The sequence below is a fragment of the Bos mutus genome, chromosome 1 (assembly GCF_027580195.1).
Source record: "Bos mutus isolate GX-2022 chromosome 1, NWIPB_WYAK_1.1, whole genome shotgun sequence".
NCBI classification, from domain to species: Eukaryota; Metazoa; Chordata; class Mammalia; order Artiodactyla; family Bovidae; genus Bos; species Bos mutus.
The window spans coordinates 113,892,545-113,913,907 of NC_091617.1; positions in this window are offsets into that span (position 1 = coordinate 113,892,545).

The following is a 21,363-nucleotide window of genomic DNA, read 5'->3' on the forward strand; positions in this document are numbered from 1 at the left end:
AAGTAGGGCAGAGAGCAGAAACTTCCACACGGTAGCAAAGGGTATTTGTTTCTTCTTGGTCATAAGAAATAAATTTGAAGAAGGAAAATGGATGGCAACAGCTGGGCAACAGTCTATAGAAGAAAAATCAAACACCTAAAAGCAGACAGAAAGAATAAATGCTGAGATTCCAACAATAAAAGAGCGGGAATCATACTTATCTAATCTACCAAATTGTTGCTAGACCAGAAAATTCCAAAAAATTAGATAAGTGTATATTTAATAGACAAGGCTGTATATTGTCACCCTGTTTATTTAATTTGTAAGCACAGTGCATCATGCTAAATGTCAGGCTGGATGAATCACAGGCTAGAATCAAGATTGCAAGAGAAGTATCAACAACCTCAGATACGCAGATGATACCACCCTAATGGTAGAAAATGAAGAGGAATGATGGAGACTTTTGCTGAGGGTGAAAGAAGAGAGTGAAAAAGCTGGCTTGAAATTTAAAATTCAAAAAATGATCATGGCATCTGGTCCCATCATTTCAAGCTAAATAGAAAGGGAAAAAGTGGAAACAGTAATATTTTATTTTCTTGGTCTCCAAAATCACTGCAGATGGTGACTGCAGCCATGAAATTAAAAGACACTTGCTCCTTGAAAGGAAAGCTGTAACAGACCTAGACAGCATATTAAAAACCAGAGACATTATTTTGCCAACGAAGATGCAAATAATTGAAGCTGTTTGTCCAGCAGTTAGGCACAGATGTGAGAGGTGGACTTAAAGAAGGTTGAGCACTAAGGAATTGATGCTTTTGAATTGTGGTGCTAGAGAAAACCCTTGGACTGCAAAGAGATCCAACCAGTTAATCCCAAAGGAAATCAACCCTGAATATTCATTAGAAGGACTGATGCTGAAACTCCAATATTTTGGCTGCCTGATGAGAAGAGCTGACTCAATGGAAAAGATTCAGATGCTGGGAAAGATTGAAGGCAAAAGGAGAAGAGGGTAGCAGAGAATGAGGTGCTTAGATAGCATCATCCACTCAATGGACATGAGTTTGAGCAAACTCTGAGAGATACTGGAATGCAAAAGAAAGAAGTCAAGAAACACCTGGAGTAAAAGGCAAATTTGGCCTTGGAGTACAGAATGAAGCAGGGCAAAGGCTAATAGAGTTTTGCCAAGAGAATGCACTGGTCACAGAAAATACCCTCTTCCAACAAAACAAGGGAAGACTCTATACATGGACATCACCAGATGGCCAACACCAAAATCAGCTTGATTATATTCTTTGCAGCCAAAGATGGAGAAACTCTATACTGTCAGCAAAAACAAGACTGGGAGCTGACTGTGACTCAGATCATGAACTCCTTATTGCCAAATTCAGACATAAATTGAAGAAAGTGGGGGGAAACCACTAGACCATTATGGTATATCCTAAATCAAATTCCTTATGATTATACAGCAGAAGTGAGAAATAGAATTAAAGGACTAGATCCGATTGCAGAGTGCCTGATGAACTGTGGATGGAGATTCGTGACATTGTACACGAGACAGGGATCAAACCAACCCCAAGAAAAAGAAATGCAAAAAAGCAAAATGGCTGTCTCAGGAGGCCTTATAAATAGCTGTGAAAAGAAGAGAAGTGAAAAGCAAAGGAGAAAAGGAAAGATATAGCCATTTAAATGTGTAGTTCCAAAGAATAGCAAGGAGAGATAAGAAAGCCTTCCTCAGCGATCAATGCAAAGAAATAGAGGAAAACAATAGAATGGGAAAGACTAGAGATCTCTTCAAGAAAAATAGAGATAGCAAGGGAACATTTCATGCAAGATCAGATCAGATCAGATGAGTCGCTCAGTCGTGTCCGACTCTTTGCGACCCCATGAATTGCAGCACGCCAGGCCTCCCTGTCCATCACCAACTCCAGGAGTTCACTCGGACTCACGTCCATCGAGTCAGTGATGCCATCCAGCCATCTCATCCTCTGTCGTCCCCTTCTCCTCCTGCCCCCAATCCCTCCCAGCATCAGAGTCTTTTCCAATGAGTCAACTCTTCGCATGAGGTGGCCAAAGTACTGGGGTTTCAGCTTTAGTATCATTCCTTCCAAAGAAATCCCAGGGCTGATCTCCTTCAGAATGGATTGGTTGGATCTCTGTGCAGTCCAAGGGACTCTCAAGAGTCTTCTCCAACACCACAGTTCAAAAGCATCAATTCTTTGGCCCTCAGCCTTCTTCACAGTCCAACTCTCACATCCATACATGACCACAGGAAAAACCATTGCCTTGACTAGATGGACCTTTGTTGGCAAAGTAATGTCTCTGCTTTTGAATATGCTATCTAGGTTGGTCATAACTTTCCTTCCAAGGAGTAAGCATCTTTTAATTTCATGGCTGCAGTCACCATCTGTAGTGATTTTGGAGCCCAGAAAAATAAAGTCTGACACTGTTTCCATTGTTTCCCCATCTATTTCCCATGAAGTGGTGGGACGGATGCCATGATCTTCGTTTTCTGAATGTTGAGCTTTAAGCCAACTTTTTCACTCTCCACTTTCACTTTCATCAAGAGACTTTTTAGTTCCTCTTCACTTTCTGCCCTAAGGGTGGTGTCATCTGCATATCTGAGGTTACTGATATTTCTCCCGGCAATCTTGATTCCAGCTTGTGTTTCTTCCAGTCCAGCATTTCTCATGATGTACCCTGCATATAAGTTAAATAAACAGGGTGACAATATACAGCCTTGACGAACTCCTTTTCCTATTTGGTACCAGTCTGTTGTTCCATGTCCAGTTCTAACTGTTGCTTCCTGACCTGCATACAAATTTCTCAAGAGGCAGATTAGGTGGTCTGGTATTCCCATCTCTTTCAGAATTTTCCACAGTTTATTGTGATCCACACAGTCTAAGGCTTTGGCATTGTCAATAAAGCAGAAATAGATGCCTTTCTGGAACTCTCTTGCTTTTTCCATGATCAAGCAGATGTTGGCAATTTGGTCTCTGGTTCCTCTGCCTTTGCTAAAACCAGCTTGAACATCAGGAAGTTCACGGTTCACATATTGCTGAAGCATGGCTTGGAGAATTTTGAGCATTACTTTACTAGCGTGTGAGATGAGTGCAATTGTGCGGTAGTTTGAGCATTCTTTGGCATTGCCTTTCTTGGGATTGGAATGAAAACTGACCTTTTCCAGTCCTGTGGCCACTGCTGAGTTTTCCAAACTTGCTGGCATATTGAAGATGGGCTCAATAACGGACAGAAATGGTATGGACCTAACAGAAGCAGAAGATATTAAGAAGAAGTGGCAAGAATACACAGAAGAACTATACAAAAAAAGATCTTCATGACCCAGATAATCACGATGGTGTGATTACTCACCTAGAGCCAGACATCCTGGAATGCAAGATCAAGTGGGCCTTAGGAAGCATCACTACAAACAAAGCTAACGGAGGTGATGGAATTTCAGTTGAGCTATTTCAAATCCTGGAAGATAATGCTGTGAAAGTGCTGCACTCAATATGCCAGCAAATTTGGAAAACTCAGCAGTGGCCACAGGACTGGAAAAGGTCAGTTTTCATTCCAATCCCAAAGAAAGGCAATGCCAAAGAATACTCAAACTACTGCACAATTGCACTCATCTCACATGCTAGTAAAGTAATGCTCAGAATTCTCCAAGCCAGGCTTCAGCAATACATGAACAATGAACTTCCAGATGTTCAAGCTGATTTTAGAAAAGGCAGAGGAACCAGCAATCAAATTGCCAACATCTGCTGGATCGTCAAAAAAGCAAGAGAGTTCCAGAAAAATATCTATTTCTGCTTTATTGATGATGCCAAAGCCTTAGACTGTGTGGATCACAATAAACTGTGGAAAATTGTTCAAGAGATAGGAATACCAGATCACCTGACCTGGATCTTGAGAAATTTGTATGCAGGTCAGGAAGCAACAGTTAGAACTGGACATGGAAAAACAGACTGGTACCAAATAGGAAAAGGAGTTTGTCAAGGCTGTATATTGTCACCCTGCTTATTTAACTTCTGTGCAGAGTACATCATGAGAAACGCTGGGCTGGAAGAAGCACAAGCTGGAATCAAGATTGCCAGGAGAAATATCAGTAACCTCAGACATGCAGATGATACCAACCTTAGGGCAGAGAGTGAAGAACTAAAGAGCCTCTTGATGAAAATGAAAGAGGAGAGTGAAAAAGTTGGCTTTAAACTCAGCATTCAAAAAACTAAGATCATGGCATCTGGTCCCATCACTTCACAGCAAATAGATGGAGAAACAATGAAAACAGTGAGAGATTTTATTTTGGGGGGATCCAAAATCACTGCAGATGGTGACTGCAGCCATGAAATTAAAAGAAATTGCTCCTTGGCAGAAAAGCTATAACCAGCCTAGACAGCTTATTAAAAAGCAGAGACATTACTTTGCCAACAAAGGTCTGTCTAGTCAAAGCTATGGTTTCTCTAGTAGTCATGTATGGATGTGAGTTTTGGACTATAAAGAAAGGTGAGCACCAAAGCATTCATGCTTTGGAACTGTGGTGTTGGAGAAGACTCTTGAGAGTCCCTTGGACTGCAAGGAGATCCAACCAGTCCATCCTAAGGGAAATCAGTCCTGAATATTCATTGGGAGGACTGATGTTGAAGCTGAAACTCCAATACTTTGGACACCTGATGTGAAGAACTGACTCATTTGAAAAGACCCTGATGCTGGGAAAGATTGAAGGCAGGAGGAGAAGGGGATGACAGAGAATGAGATGGTTGGATGGCATCACTGACTCAATGGACATGAGTTTGAGTAAACTCTGGGAGTTGGTGATGGACAGGGAGGCCTGGCGTGCTACAGTCCATGGGGTAGCAAAGAGTCAGACACGACTGAGCAACTGAACTGAACTGAATGTAATTTTCTATGTTACTCTTTCCATACATTTTACCCTCTCCTCTCCTATCCCCATGTTCATTCGTCTATCTTCTATGTCTGTTTCTCCATTGCTGCCCTTAAATAAATTCTTCAGTACCATTTTTCTAGATTCCATATATATGTGTTAGAATATGATATTTATCCTTCCCTCTGACTTACTTAACTCTGCATAATAGGTCTAGGTTCATCCACTTCATCAGAACTGACTCAAATGGGTTATTTTTATGGTTTAGTAATATTTCATTGTGTATATGTACCACAACTTCTTTATCTATTCAACTGTCGATGGACATCTAGGCTGCTTCCATGTTCTAGCTGTTGTAAATAATGCTGCAATGAACAATGGGATACATGTGTCTTTTTCAATTTTAGTTTCCTCAAGGTATATGCCTAGGAATGAGATTGCTGGATCATATGGTGCCTTTCAGAGAAGGCAATGGCACCCCACTCCAGTACTCTTGCCTGGAAAATCCCATGGATGGAGGAGCCTGATAGGCTGCAGTCCATGAGGTCGCGAAGAGTTGGACACGACTGAGCGACTTCACTTTCACTTTTCACTTTCATGCACTGGAGATGGAAATGGCAACCCACTCCAGTGTTTTTGCCTGGAGAATCCCAGGGATGGGGGAGCCTGGTGGGCTGCCGTCTACGGGGTCTCACAGAGTCGGACACGACTGAAGCGACTTAGCAGTAGCATGGTGCCTTTATTCCTAGTTTTGTAAGGAATCTCCATACCATCTTCCATATGGCTGTGTCAACTTACATTCCCTCCAACAGTGCAAGAGCATTCCCTTTTCTCCACACCCTCTCCCGCATTTATTGTTTGTAGACTTTTTGATTATGGCCATTCTGACTATTGTGAGATGATATCTCATTGTTATTTTAATTTGCATTTCTCTAATAATGAGAGATGTTGAGCAATCTTTTCGTGTGTTTCTTAGCCATCTGTATGTCTTCTTTGGAGATATGTCTGTTTATGTCTTTTCCCCACGTTTTCTGGGTTGTTTGTTTTTCTGGTATTGATTTGTATGAGCTGTTTGTATATTTTGGAAATTAATCCTTTGTCAATTGTTTCATTTGCTATTATTTTCTCCCATTCTGAGGTTTGTCTTTTCACCTTGCTTATAGTTTCCTTTGCTGTGCAAAAGCTTTAAGTGTAATAAGGTCCCACTTGTTTACTTTTGTTTTTATTTCTGGTACTCTAGGAGGTGGGTCATAGAGGATCTTGCTTTGATTTATGTCATCGAGTGTTCTGCCTGTGTTTTCCTCTAAGGTTTTTTTAGTTTGTGGTCTTGCATTTAGGTTTTTAACCCATTTTGAATTTATCTTTGTGTATAGTATTAGGAAGTGTCCTAATTTCATTCTTTTACATGTAGCTGTCCAGTTTTCCCAGCACCATTTACTGACGAGGCTGTCTTTGCCCCATTGTATATTCTTGCCTCCTTTGTCAAAAATAAGATACCCATAGGTGCATGGATTTATTTCTGGGCTTTCTATCTTGTTCCATTGGTCTATATTTCTGTTTTTGTGCCAGTAACATACTGTCTTGATGGCTTGTAGTTTTGTAGTGTAATCTGAAATCAGGAAGGTTGATTCTTCCAGCTCCATTCTTCTTTCTCAAGACTGCTTTAACTATTCAGGGACTTTTGTGTTTCCATATGAATTGTGAATTTTTTTTCTTCTAGTTCTGTGAAAATTTTTTTTTCTTCTGGTTTTGTCATTGATAATTTTATAGGGATCACATTGAATCTGTAGTTTGCATTTGGTAGTATAGTCATTTTCACAATATTGATTCTTCCTACCCAGGAACATGGAATATCTCTTCATCTGCTTATGTCATCTTTGATTTCTTTCATTAGGGTCTTATAATTTTCTGTGTACAGTTCTTTTGTCTCCTTAGGTAAGTTTATTCCTAGATATTTAATTCTTTTTGTTTTAATGGTGAATGGGATTGATTCTTTAATTTCTGTTTCTGATTTTTCATTGTTAGTATATAGAAATGCAACTGACTTCTGTGTATTGATTTTGTATCCTGCAACTTTGCTAAATTCACTAATTAGCTCTAGTAATTTTCTGATAGTATCTTTAGGGTTTTCTATGTACAGTATCATGTCATCCACAAACAGTGAGAGCTTTACTTCTTATTTTTTTACTTCTTTTCTGAACTTGATTCCTTTTATTTCTTTTTCTTCTCTGATTGCTGTAACTAGGACTTTCAGAACTATGTTGAATAATAGTGGTGTGAGTGGACCCCTTTGTCATGTTCCTGATCTTAGGGAGAATGCTTTCAGTTTTTCACCACTGAGAACAATGTTTTCTGCAGGCTTATCATATATGGCCTTTACTATGTTGAGGTAGGTTCCTTCTATGCCCATTTTCTGAAGAGTTTTAATCATAAATGGGTCTCTTTGGCCATTCTTTCTCCGTAGCTCCACCCTTTCTGGCATTTAGAGGGCTCTCTTGCCTGGGGTCCTTCTCTGTTGCTCAGCAGGTCAGGCACATAGAGGGGGCCCCCCGGATCCTACTCTGTAGATCGGCCCATCAGGCCCTTAAAGGAGCACCTTGGGTGGGGTCCTCCTTTGTATTTCCGTTCATCATGCATTTGATGGGCCGGCCTCTCTGTTGTTCAGCTGCTGATGCTGGCACGTGGAGAGAGGAGGCTATGGTGATGGCTCCAACACCTACATGTGACTCAGCAGTATCACCTTGCTTCCATGGCTGCCCACCTTTCTTCCACAGGCATTTCTTATCACAGTCCCCTCCCTCACATCCCTTTGATCCGTTCCTCTACAGTCAACAGCAGCCATCACCCTGGGATTGCTCCACAATCCCTAAACTCCAGCTCCCAGCTGCTGCACCTTCCCGGGAGCCAATGTTCCTGTCCAGAGTTTGTATGGCTGCAGCAAGAACTGTCTGATTCTTATTCCATTTAGGCTGCCACAGATCAGCTGTTTCACTCTCAGCCTTAAATGTTTCTTCCCTGACTCAGACAATTGCCCTGATGTGGGGATCGGACCCCTGCTTCAGTTCCCCTACCGGCTGAGGGCAGGTCGAGTCCTACTAACACTTCTGTTCCCCCCCCTATTTCCTTTGTCCTACTGAGTTTTGCGTGGTTCTATATATTCTTGTCTGCTGGTTAGGTATTGCTGTCCACTCTCAGCTGGTGCTCTGCATGCACTTCTGTGTGTGAAGGTGTATTCCTAATGTATCTGTGGAGAGAGATGCACTTCATGTCTACCTACTCCTCCACCATCTTGTTCTCCCTACATTTAGTTTTTGAGCAAATGTGTTGTATGTCATTTCACAAAAGTTCAGCAAGAGTTCAGAACATTCAAATATTTACACACATTCATACTGGAAATACATGCCCAGCTTGGTGTTTGAGCACCATGTTATTTTCTGTAGTGTGAGCTGTGTGCTCAGTCTCTCAGTTGTGTCCAACTCTTTGCAACCCTTTGGACTGTAGGATGCCAGACTCCTCAGTCCATGGAACTTTTCCAGCAAGAATACTGAGGGGTTGCCATTTCCTCCTTCAGGAGATCTTTTGGACCCTGGGATCTAACCCATTCCTGTGTCTCCTGCATTTCAGCAGATTCCTTACCACTGAGACATCTTGGAAGCCCCAGCTTTTTGCTACAATAGGCAACTCTTCAATACTAGGATTTAATTACTATCTTTAGGTATCAAAAGCTTTTGATAAGAAATTAATAAAGACTTGTCTGCATTTCTAGCTCTCACTCCTAGTCCCCTCCTGTCTTTTTTATCTCACCAGAGTTCTAGTTAACCCAGTTTTTAAAAAAATATTACTTGCAATAAAGTACTGACCAAAATATAGCCAATAGAATAAGAGCAAAATGATAGATCAAAGTAATGTGAGAAGCAAGATGGGTGAGATAATTATATGACAATTTAAGACAAAGGAAACATAAAGTACAAAAGTAAGCATGCAGCTTCCTAGTAAAAGGGAAATGCACAATTGTGATTGTTCATGTCCATTTATCTAATGAAACATAAGATATTAGGGCTCTACTTTTTAAGAAGAATTTAGAGCATGAAACAAATTTTTACATTGTGACAGTAAAAAAAAATTTAATAGGCATGCAATATGAATATAAATATCCCATTGTTTGGGATGCTATATACTATTTTAAAAGAAAAATAGAAACGTAAGTTCTTGGATAAGCTTACCAGGCAGTTGCTTTCGTCAATAGAAGGGAATTGTCAGGTGCTAAATTGCTAATCCTTTATGAAATGCCTTCTGAGAATCACTGGAACATGTTCTCAGATTTTATGGCTTAGGTTTTAAAAGTAATATTCCTTTCGGTGAGCTTCATATTCTAACTCCTTATACTAAAGTATAAGGCATATTTGATTTAAGCATGAAAGTGACAGATTTACACAATCCCGTCGCATGCACAACTTGAAGGTATTTTTCTATAAAGTTTCCTTGATCTGTTGTTTTTTAAAAAACTGAAGTAAATAAGCAACTGCAAGTAAATTCCAATGATCAATAACCATAAACATGCTAGATCAAATTTGGAAAAAATTAGAATGTCTGCGAGTCAGGAATAAATGCATTTGTATACCTTCCTATCATCATATTATCTCATTTGAGTCGCTACAGGAAAAAGACCTGGCATTTGCAAATGTCAAGGGGTTATGCTTGGGAACTGAATTTTGTGATCTGACTAAAAGTGAAACAAATCACATCATGCCTCTTACTCATGAGCTCAACATATATGTGGACTGTTGGCAACACATACTTGGGTACGTTGCATCGAATTTGTATCACTCTTTGAAATCACTTGTTATCCATTTATGTTGTGTGCTACATTGACTGCAGAATACAAAGGAATTTCCAGCCAAAGTAAAACCCAGATATCTGAGGCTGTTTGCCAGTTCCATTGAATGCAAAAGTTGAATTTTACATTGTTCCACAGGAAAAGCAAGATTTGTTATAGTTAACAGTTGCTTTGTCTTCCAATGACTAGCACAGTGAATTAGTAATTTTTCTGCATGTACCACTGTGCTCTTCAAATAGAAGCAGACTTTCATCAGTCATTTTGAATACCTGGCACCTCAATCAGAGAGTAACCTATTCTTTCCATATGACTGGACTCCACTCTCAATAAAACAGTGTATTATAAAAATGTAGCTCTATTTGTAAAGTGAGGGTCCTGGTGCTCACGGCTCAAAATACAGTAAAGAGGCAAGGTTGGTGAAAGGGAAATTTTACTTTATTTTAGATGCCGGCAACTGGAGATGGAGCGGATGGACTCCTGTCCAAAGGTTGACTCCCTGCCCTGACCATCATGGGGCAAGAGTTTTTATAGGCAGAGGAAGGGGGTCACATATTGAAACAGCACAGTCAACTGCTATAGTCATCTTAAAGTTGGTCACATGATGGTTTCACCAGCATCATCTTGATTGTTTTAAGTACTGTTAATCTTTAGTTCCAGATTCTGTTTCCATTTCTTGAGGCCAGTTCTCAGAATTGTGACAGCTAATGTCATGGCTATAGTCTGGTCATCATGTAATTAATTTCTTTTACCTGGTGGAAATTTCAATATTTATAAGACAGCTCTCAGGATATGACTTAGAATATTATCTATAGCTCTTAAAGTTGGAACTAAAGGTCCTTAAATATGCTTAATGACTAAACTATTATTATTTCATCTTGTTAGACCATTTGCCTTGCTTCTGCATTTTCTCACTTCTCTAATCAAAGTTTGGCTAAGGTTTTTCCTCATACAAAACGTAGACAGAGGACATGGCAGGGAGGGGAAGACCATAGGGTCATGCTCCATTTCATATTCACTGCTATTTTGAGAAAAACGCTCCCCAAACACACAGTGAGAAAGAAAATATTGGTGAATAAATAATTTTGCTTACAGAAAGACACAGTCCTGGCTTCTGTGAGCCTTCAATTAAAATAAATAAATTTAAATAAAAATAAATAAATAAAAATAAAATGGTCATGGTCTTGAAATAACACCATTTGTTAACCAGCCATCAAAAAAAAAAAAAAGGTGTGAAATTCAACTGCCTTTAAATTTCAGAAGTTTTTTAGGACTGGTAAAACTGGGCTCTGAATTGATATAGGTAAGTTAATTGACAATGATTTGTAAAAACGGCATTGCTCATGGGAATGAGTACCATCATTATTTATTCTTAAAACCTTTATGTATTGAAAGATAAAATGAGAATACAGAAATAATGGAGACTTCTACACCACATATATAGTAGGCAGTCCAAGAACAATAAAAGGGGGATGTGAGATGCTTGAAACCCGGTCTCAGTCTCTGCTTCTGGGTAATTCAATCTAGGCATTCACCTTTTGCTGAGATATCTTTCTGTTCTTTACTAAATAATACTTTTAAAAGGCAGCTAAGCCCTGAATTCTGAGTACTTCACACAGTTCTTGGCTTGTGTATGTACACATTTCAAGGTAAATAATATATTTGTTATAAACAATTTTAACCCATTAATGTTTCTTTTCCATCTGCCTTCATTTTTCCCTTTAAGCCTCCATAATGTAGCAAATTAGAAACCCATGTGGGCATTAAGTCCTCCTGGGGGGGCCAGTTGATAAACAGATAACATTAAAAATACCAATTTACCATCAATAAATCTCTCTTTGCACCTGTACTTAACCAGGATCTCAATCATTATCTGTATATTTGGTCACTTAAAATTTTATTTACCTAGATATTTTCACTGTAAATTGATTGAAGTTTCTATTTCAAGAGATCATTTTCAGCACAAAAACTTTTTTAACATTTCCCCCCCCTTTGCCATTTTTATAACGTACATAACAATAAACCCAGCAATTCCAGTTTAGAGTATTTTATGGCAATAGTTTTCAACATGCATGAAAATTCAGGTATAAAATGTCCATTGTAGTATTGTTTAAATGATGGAAAGAATGCTAAGATATATTTTCTAGTGTGAAAGAATCAAGACACAGAACATTAGAGCAGAAAATATGAACCAAATTGTATAAAGTAAGAATCATTACTATATAATTATATACACACTCACAGCACACAAACATACACATATTAAGTGTATAGAGAAAGGTTTGGATAAAATGCACATTGATTTTTGTTAAAACTAATCAGTGTTACTTTTGGGACGGGAAGAAGGGATGGAGGCTCAAGAAGGAGGTGATATGTATATAATTAAGGCTGATTTGCATTGTTGTACTTCAGAAATAAACACAACATTGTAAAGCAAATTTCCTCCAATTAAAGACTGAATTAAAAAACTACTTTTGATGAAGAGAATGGAATATGGACAGTTTGCTGAAAAGAATTTTTATTATTTAGTTTACATGCTTATGTGTTGCTTGAATTTTTTTTAACAAATAGAATATTTATGTAGTATTTGATTTCTTCAACTTCAAAAACATAACTATAGGGAAAAAAATAAAAATTACTTAAAGAAGGAAGAAATTAACCACACTTTGTATTGTCTTTTCAAATATCACTACCTGCAAAAGCCTTCCTCTCTTTTCTCTGCATTCTCCTGTACTTGAGTTGCCATTCTTTTAGTATTTATTGAATTCAGTAATAATTATTAAAACTCTACTGAGTTCCAATTATGAATAAGATATTAATCCTATCCTCAAGGAACTCACAACTGAGAGAAAAAAAGAAATGCATTAACAATAAAACAATGAACAGATGGCTAAAATATGGCAAGTATGAACAAAATGTTATGGGCTTTGTGGCAGCAGAATTCTAAGATGGACCTCAGCATTCTCAGCTGGCTTGTAACTGGCTTTGGCCTTTGGGAAGCATAGGCAGGGGATGGGTTTCTGAAAGGAAGTTCCAGGGATTTCTTCTACATTTTCTTTCTGCTCAGTCACACTGCTACTGAGCACATACTATACACCAGGTACTGTCCTAAAAAGAGTACTCTTTTTACCTCATTTAATCCTCACAACCTACATTTGAAGTAGAAGTTATAATTATCCCCACTTAAAAATGATGTTAGAGAAATTACTATGAGTCTCAAGAGAAAAACAGTGGAGCCAGTATTCTAGCATAAACAACCTGACTTCAGAGCCCGGACCCTAACTGTTATCATACCCTATAATCATCTTGGATAACCTGAATCTATTACTTCAGGAAGGAAAAATAATAAAAGTTTTACTCTTTATGATATGCATTAGGGTTTCTTGAAAAAAATCAAGTGGATCCAGCATAAATATTTTATTTTATCCCCACACTCAACAATTTTCTCTCTTTTTCACAGAAAGACATGATGTTATTCGGTGTATTTTAAAACCTTTCCTACTACTGCAATACAGCATGAAAATTGTATGGGAGCTCTATTTGCCTCTATTTCTGATTTGTACAGTCTTGAGTGAATATATATGTGTCTTAGCTTCTAACATGATACTAAAAAGTAGTCTGTGATGAGTACTCTGGCTATAATTTCTTAGGATCCAACCACCTAGCACCTTCTCAGAAATTCATCACACACATGTTGCCTTCTCTGATATATTGCCATTATGATTGTGACTTAAGGGGTTTGTAATTTAAAATAAACACAAAATAGTAACGGTGATGTGGATCTTGTCTCTTGGTTCAAGCTCCTCGATCCTCAAGCGTTACAGGTATCTCGTAGCAAGGTTACACATGATGTTTTAGAACATTGATGTTTTATAATTTGTGTTATCATTGATGCTCATTTCTAAAATACTATGCTTAAATAATTGAAATTGTGACATATCTTTGAAAATGTACCCAAATGTTGTGGTTTGGATGTGTGTCAAAAGTCCATTAAGTTAGCCATGAATGCCAAAAGTTGAATTGCCCTGCTATGGGCCAGTGGTGGTTTAAAAAAAAAAAAAAAGCCTTACCTGCAAGTAAGCATTACACATTGTGCAAAGGTTAGTTTCATGACATTAGAATTAAGAATTATTTATTTAATTAAAACACCTATTCTCTAACATCCAGCATGCTAGTTAATAGGAATAAAAAGATCACATCTGAAAATCCCCAGTCCGGTGGGAATTAGACAGTTGGACATATTATTTGAGTACAGTTGAGATTACATGACAGACACACAGCTAGACTACACATGCTCTGGAAAGCCACAGGATTAACACTTAATGATGAAAAATGGAAGCACATGCTGGATCTTGAAATAGATCAAGACAAGTAGAAGTCTTTCAGGAAAAGAAAGAAGTTTTGTGCGTTAGGCAAAGGAACTGTCTGTGCAGAACCCGAGAGATGAGTGAGGAAGTATGACCCTTTTGTGGAACATTAAGTATTTCTTCATGACTGGAATGTGGATCCTGAGGTGAGACTTGGCAAGTGAAATAAATGGACAGGCTTGAGTCAGAGTAGAAAGAATTTTTTATTAAGCAATTTGCTGTTTATCCTGGAAGCCCCTGGGAACCTTTAGCTTAAGTGGTAGAGTAATACAATTGTAGATTATATTATATTATGTTCTATTATATTATTATAACACTAAGCTCCTCTTTTGTATTAGAACTCTTATGCTGTCAATCTGCAAATTGTACACACCACTTATGATTAAAAAAAATTAAACTAGAAATGGACAGGAACTTCTTCCATGTGATAAAGGGCACCTAAGAAAACATCACACTTAATGATGAAAATTGGAAAGCTTTCCCCCTAAAATTAGGAACAGGACAGGATGTCCACTCTTGCCATTTTTATTAAATATTGTACTGAAGGTTCTAGCCAGGGAAATTAGGCATTTTAAAAGAAAGAAAGAAAAGATATCCAGATTGGAAAGGGAAAAAGTAAAACTTACCTCTAATTACAGAGGGCATGATCTCCAATACAGAAAAGGCTAAGCACCATCAATAGCAACAAGGTATTAGCTATTAGAGCTAATACATGAGTTCATCAAGGTTGCTGGATACAAGATCAATATACAAAAATCAATTGTATTTGTATACATTAGCCTTGAACAATCTAAAAATGAAATTAAGGAAAAGTTTCATGAAAAATAACATCAAAATATTAAGATACTTTAAGAACATATTTAATAAGACAAATGCCAGATTTGTGCACTGAAAACTACACCACGCCATTGAAAGAAATTTTAAAAGCCTTAAATAAATGGAAAGCTATCTCACGCTCTTCGATTGGAAACAAGATGACAATAATCCACAAATGGATTTACTGATTCAATGCAATCACCATCAAAATCCTAGTTGCCTTTTGGCAGAAACTGATAAACGTTTTCTAAAATTCATACCAAAGTGCAAAGAACTCAAAAAAACCAAAACCATCTTGAGAAAGAACAACAAATGTGTAGAATTCACACTTCCCAATTTCAAAACTTATTACAAAGCTACTGTAATCAAGATTGTGTGTACTTTGGCCACCTCATGCGAAGAGTTGACTAATTGGAAAAGACTCTGATGCTGGGAGGGATTGGGGGCAGGAGGAGAAGGGGACGACAGAGGCTGAGATGGCTGGATGGCATCACTGACTCGATGGACATGAGTCTGAGTGAACTCCGGGAGTTGGTGATGGACAGGGAGGCCTGGCGTGCTGCGATTCATGGGGTCGCAAAGAGTCGGACACGACTGATCTGATCTGACACACCTAGATTGACTTACCTGGTGGCTCAGACGGTAAAGCGTCTGTCTAAAATGTGGGAGACCCAGGTTCGATCCCTGGCTCGGGAAGATCCCCTGGAGGAGGAAGTGGCAATCCACTCCAGTACTATTGCCTGGAAAATCCCATGGACAGAGGAGCCTTGTAGGCTACAGTCCATGGGGTCGCAAAAAGTAGGACACGACTGAGCAACTTCACTCACTCACTCACACACCTAGATAAATAGAATTGAGATCAGAAAGAAACCTGCATATTTATGGGCAACAGTTTGGGGGTTTTTTGGCTATGCTAGGTCTTCATTGCTTCATGTAGCTTTCTCTAGTTATGGTGAGTGGGGCCTACTATTCACTGTGATGTGCGGGTCTTTCACTGTGGTGGCTTCTTGTTGTGGAGCACAGGCTCTAGGCTCACAGGCTTCAATAGTTGCAGCATGTGGCCTCAGAAGTTGTGGTGCCTGGGCTCCACTGCTCTGTGGCATGTAGGATCTTCCTGGATCAGGGATTGAACCCATGTCCCCTGCATTAGCAGGTGGATTCTTATCCACCGTACCCCCAAGTAAATCCTGGCAACTGATTTTTAACAAGGGTGGCAAGCCAATTAAATGGGAGAAAACAGTGTTTTCAACAAATGGTGCTGGGACAACTGGATGCTGCTGCTCCTAAGTCACTTCAGTCGTGTCCGACTCTGTGCGACCCCATAGACGTCAGCCCACCAGTCTCCCCCATCCCTGGGATTCTCCAGGCAAGAACACTGGAGTGGGTTGCCATTTCCTTCTCCAGTGCATGAAAGTGAAAAGTGAAAGGGAAGTCACTCAGTCGTGTCCAACTCGTAGTGACCTCATGGACTGCAGCCCACCAGGCTCCTCCGTCCCTGGGATTCTCCAGGCAAGAGTACTGGAGTGGGGTGCCATCGCCTTCTCCGGGGACAACTGGATATCTATATGCCAAACAATGAAGCTGTACTTATAACACTATATATAAAAATTAACTCAAAATGGATCAGAAACCTAAAAATGAGAGCTATAATTATTAACTCTAGAAAAAAACATAGGAGTAAACTTTCATGATCTTATATTTGACAATAATTCCTTAGATAGTACTTAGAGTCAACAAAATAAAATAAATTAAATGAACATGATCAAAATTTAAAATTTTGTGCTTTAAATAATGCTATCAAGAAAATAAAAAGACTGCCATAGACAGAATAGAAAAAAAAAAAACCACAAATCACATACCTGATAATTGTCTCAGTTCAGTTCAGTTCAGTTCAGTCGCTCAGTTGTGTCCGACTCTTTGTGACCCCATGAATCGCAGCACACCAGGCCTCCCTGTCCATCACCAACTCCCGGAGTTCACTCAGACTCACGTCCATCAAGTCAGTGATGCCATCCAGCCATCTCATCCTCTGTCGTCCCCTTCTCCTCCTGCCCCCAATCCCTCCCAGCATCAGAGTCTTTTCCAATGAGTCAACTCTTCACATGAGGTGGCCAAAGTACTGGAGTTTCAGCTTCAGCATCATTCCTTCCAAAGAAATCCCAGGGCTGATCTCCTTCAGAATGGACTGGTTGGATCTCCTTGCAGTCCAAGGGACTCTCAAGAGTCTTCTCCAACACCACAGTTCAAAAGCATCAATTCTTTGGCCCTCAGCCTTCTTCACAGTCCAACTCTCACATCCATACATGACCACAGGAAAAACCATAGTCTTGACTAGACGGACCTTTATTGGCAAAGTAATGTCTCTGCTTTTGAATATGCTAATGGTCTAGAATCCAAAATACAAAAGAAACTCTTAGAACTTAACAATGAAAAAGATAAATAATTCAATTAAATATGAGGAGAGGATTTGAATAGACTTTTCTCCAAAAATATATACAAATAATCATTAAGCACATGAAAAAATGTATGCCATCTTTAGTCAGTCATTAGGGAAATGTAAATCAAAACCATAAGAGATATTACTTCACATCCACTAGAATGGCAATAATCAAGAGGATAGACGATACCAGGTTCCAGTGAGGATGTAGAGAAATCGGAGCCCTCTTACATGCGTAGTGGGACAGCAAAACACTGCAGTTGCTTTGGAAAATAATCAAGCATTTCCTCAAATGGTTAAATGTAGAATTACTACATGGTCCAGCAATACCCCACATAAGCTAATACCCAAAAGAATTGATAGTATATGTTTAAAAACTGAGACATAAATGTGCATGGCAACATTATTCACAGTCAAAACATGGAAACAGTTCATATGCTCATTACTGATGACTAGATAAGCAAAATGAGGTATGTCCATACACAAGGATATCATCCAGCCCCAAAAAAGGGAATGAATTACTGATACATTCTGCTACATGGGTGAACCTTGGATACATTATGCTAAGTAAAAGAAGCCAGACAACAAGTGCTACATTGTATGATTAGATTTATATGAAATGTTCAGAATAGGAAAATACATGGACACATAAAATAGATACTGGTTGTCAGAAACTAGGGGGATAGGGAAATAACAAATGACAACTGAGTTTAGGATTTCTTTTCAGGGTGATTATCTTCTGAAATTAGGTAGTGGTATTTGCTGTACAATTTTGTGAATATGTGAAAACCTACTGAATTGTAAACTTTTAAAGTGTTAGTTTTGTTGTAACAATTAACTCTCAATTAAAAATTTATGTTATGTAAATTACATAGGAATAAGATCATTTTAAAATGAGTTATTAAAGTATGTGCTGATGTATAGTAGGTGTTTAATAGATATTTGTTGAAAGAAGGAATGTATCATAACTGATCAAAAACTGAAATTATAGAAAATAACATTAGACTATAATTAAGAATTTAAAGTAATCATTAGAAGTACATCACAAGATCAGAAAGCAATTATTTCTGAGAAGGACAATGTTACAGATGTTTAAACCATTTCCTCTAAAAAAAAGTACTAATTTTTCCAGGTACTCAATGTAGAAGTACAAACTCATAGGTAAATATAGTGTTGTCAAAAATGACTTGACAATATTTATTCAGAATGGACATTGAATCGGCTCATTGGGGTTTCTTTTAAGAATTATTATCTTGCAATGGCTTCAGGTTAATGTGAAATTTTAGGAGGGATTAATCAACTCTGATTTACAACTATAATCATGCCAATCCAAGAATTGTTCTCCAACCCATTTTGTACCTAAGATTGATGAGAAGATTTCTTGTCTTTCACATTTCATTAGAAGACATATATTAAAGATTGGTTATATTTCATATAAATTTATTTAATCAAAGATAGTGATCAATTTTTACTTCATTTAAGATGAATGTAAGACAAAATGGAAGTTTAATAAAGCTGCTCTATAAATATTCATTCCTAACTTCTTTAGTTCCTATAAAAATGGTCTTATCTGGAGTGTATATGAAACATGCACATATATGGATATGTGGGTGTCATATACATATTACATACATGTACACATATATATGAATTTTCAATATATATGTGTATATTCAGGCAATTAAAAACTGAATCATACCAGTTATATATTTCAAGCAAGAGAATTTTAACTACAAGTTGCATGTTTATAACTAAAAATAAAAGATACATTTTTAAGCTCTGATCCTGTTAGCTTAGTTAGAGAACATTGTTGTGTTGAAACTAATCATCAATTTGACTCAAAGAGTGAATATATGTCCTAATAAAGCTTAAAATTCTTGGTAATGAAGGTGCATTTGCTCGGTATATGATAAACAGTTCTGAGAGGCACTAATCCAATTGCTCCAGAATAAATCTAATTTTGGTAGCAATGTCTTTACTTCATAAAAGAATGAAAACACTCAATCTAACCTGGCTTTGTTGTTGTTTAGTAGCTAAGTCATGTCCTACTCTTGCAACCCCATGGACTGTAGCCCACCAGGCCACTCTGTCCATGGGATTTCCTAGGCAAGAATATTGGTGTGAGTTATCATTTCCTACTCTGGGGGAATCTTCCCAATGCAGGGACCAAATCCAAATTTCCTGCATTGACAGGTGGATTCTTTACCACTGAGCCACCAGGGAAGTCCAATCTGGCTTAGGTTTTATAACTAATACACAAATGCACCTATTTGCCAGATTGACAAGTGTCTCCAATTTATTTTGAAGCTCTTGGTGTTATTCACCCCTTCTGTTGGGATATTGCTTTTCTTTAGTGACGTCCTCAAGATTCAGGGATCATAATCCATCAACTGCTTAATAGGCATCATCTCCTAGTCATTGTGCTTTCCGACAAAAAGAATATAGTGATGCTGCCAAAAGAGGATTGTGGAAACCTAAAAGCAAATATAATTCAGAAGAAAAGGTACTCACTTTAATACTCATGATATTCCTTAGGGAACACATGTCAAACCATCTTATTTTTCAAATTGATGAACTGAGGTGCAGGGAGGCATGTGCACCTGGCATTTAACTCAAGTTCCTGACTTGTACCCCATGCCCATTCTGCTACATCTGAAACTAACATGCATATCATTTATGTATCAATGCTTCTCCTAAATGTGGTAAAGATAGCACCAGAAAGTTTCTCTTTATTTTATTTGAAGTTATGCATGCTGTTTTAATTGACTTTATAATACTGATACAGCAGCATTGAAACAACTCCAGTGAAAGAGATATTTTTCTCACAGCCATGACAGCTAACAAAACAAAACTGTTCTCATCTCTCCACGAAAACTTCTAGACTTTGGCAACAAGCAAGCTTTATATTCCAACATACGCTGGATCATAGAAAAAGCAAGGAAATTCAAAAAATCTACTTCTGCTTCATTGACTATGCTAAAGCCTTTGGCTGTGTGGATGACAACAAACTGTGGAAAACTCTGAAAGAGATGGGAATGCCAGACCACCTGAGCTTCCTCCTGAGAAACCTGTATGCAGGACAAGAAGCAACAGTTAGAACCAGACATGGAATAATGGACTGATTCAAACTTGGGAAAGGAGATTTCAAGGCTGTGTATTATCACCCTGCTTATTTAACTTATATGCAGAGTACATCATGGGAAATGCCAGACTAGATGAATCACATGCTGGAATCAAGATTGCCAGGAGAACTATCAACAACCTCAGATATGAAGATACCACTTTAATGGCAGAAAGTGAAGAGGAAATAAAGAGCCTCTTGATGAAGGTGAAAGAGGAGAGTGGAAAATCTGGCTTAAAGCTCAACATAAGATCGTGGCCTCCCTGTCCACTCCAGGCCTCCCTGTCCATCACCAACTCCCAGAGTTCACTCAGACTCACGTCCATCGAGTCAGTGATGCCATCCAGGAGGCCTGGCATGCTGTGATTCATGGAGTCACAAAGAGTCGGACACGACTCAGCGACTGAACTGAACTGAGCTGAAGATCGTGGCAGCTGGTCCTCACTTCATGGCAAATAGATGGGAAATTTTTGAAACAATGTCAGATTTCATTTTCTTCGGCTCTAAAATCAATGCTGATGGTGATTGCAGCCATGAAATTAAAAGACTCTCACTCCTTGAAAGAATAGCTATGTCAAAACTAGACAATGATGTAAAAAGGAGAGACATCACTTTGCTGATAAAGGTCCATATAGTCAAAGCTATGGTTTTTCCAGTAGAAATGTACGGGTGTGAGAGTTGGGTCATAAATAAAGAAGGCTGAGCCCCTAAGAACTGACACTTTCGAACTGTGGTGCTGGAGAAGACTTTTGAGAGTCCCTTATACAGCAAGGAGATCATACCAGCCAATCCCAAAGGAAATCAAACCTCAATATTCATTGGAAGGACTGGTGCTGAAGCTGAAGCTCCAATACTTTGGCCACCTGATGGGAATATGTGACTCACTGGAAAAGACCCTGATGCTGGGAACAATTGGGAGCAAGAGGA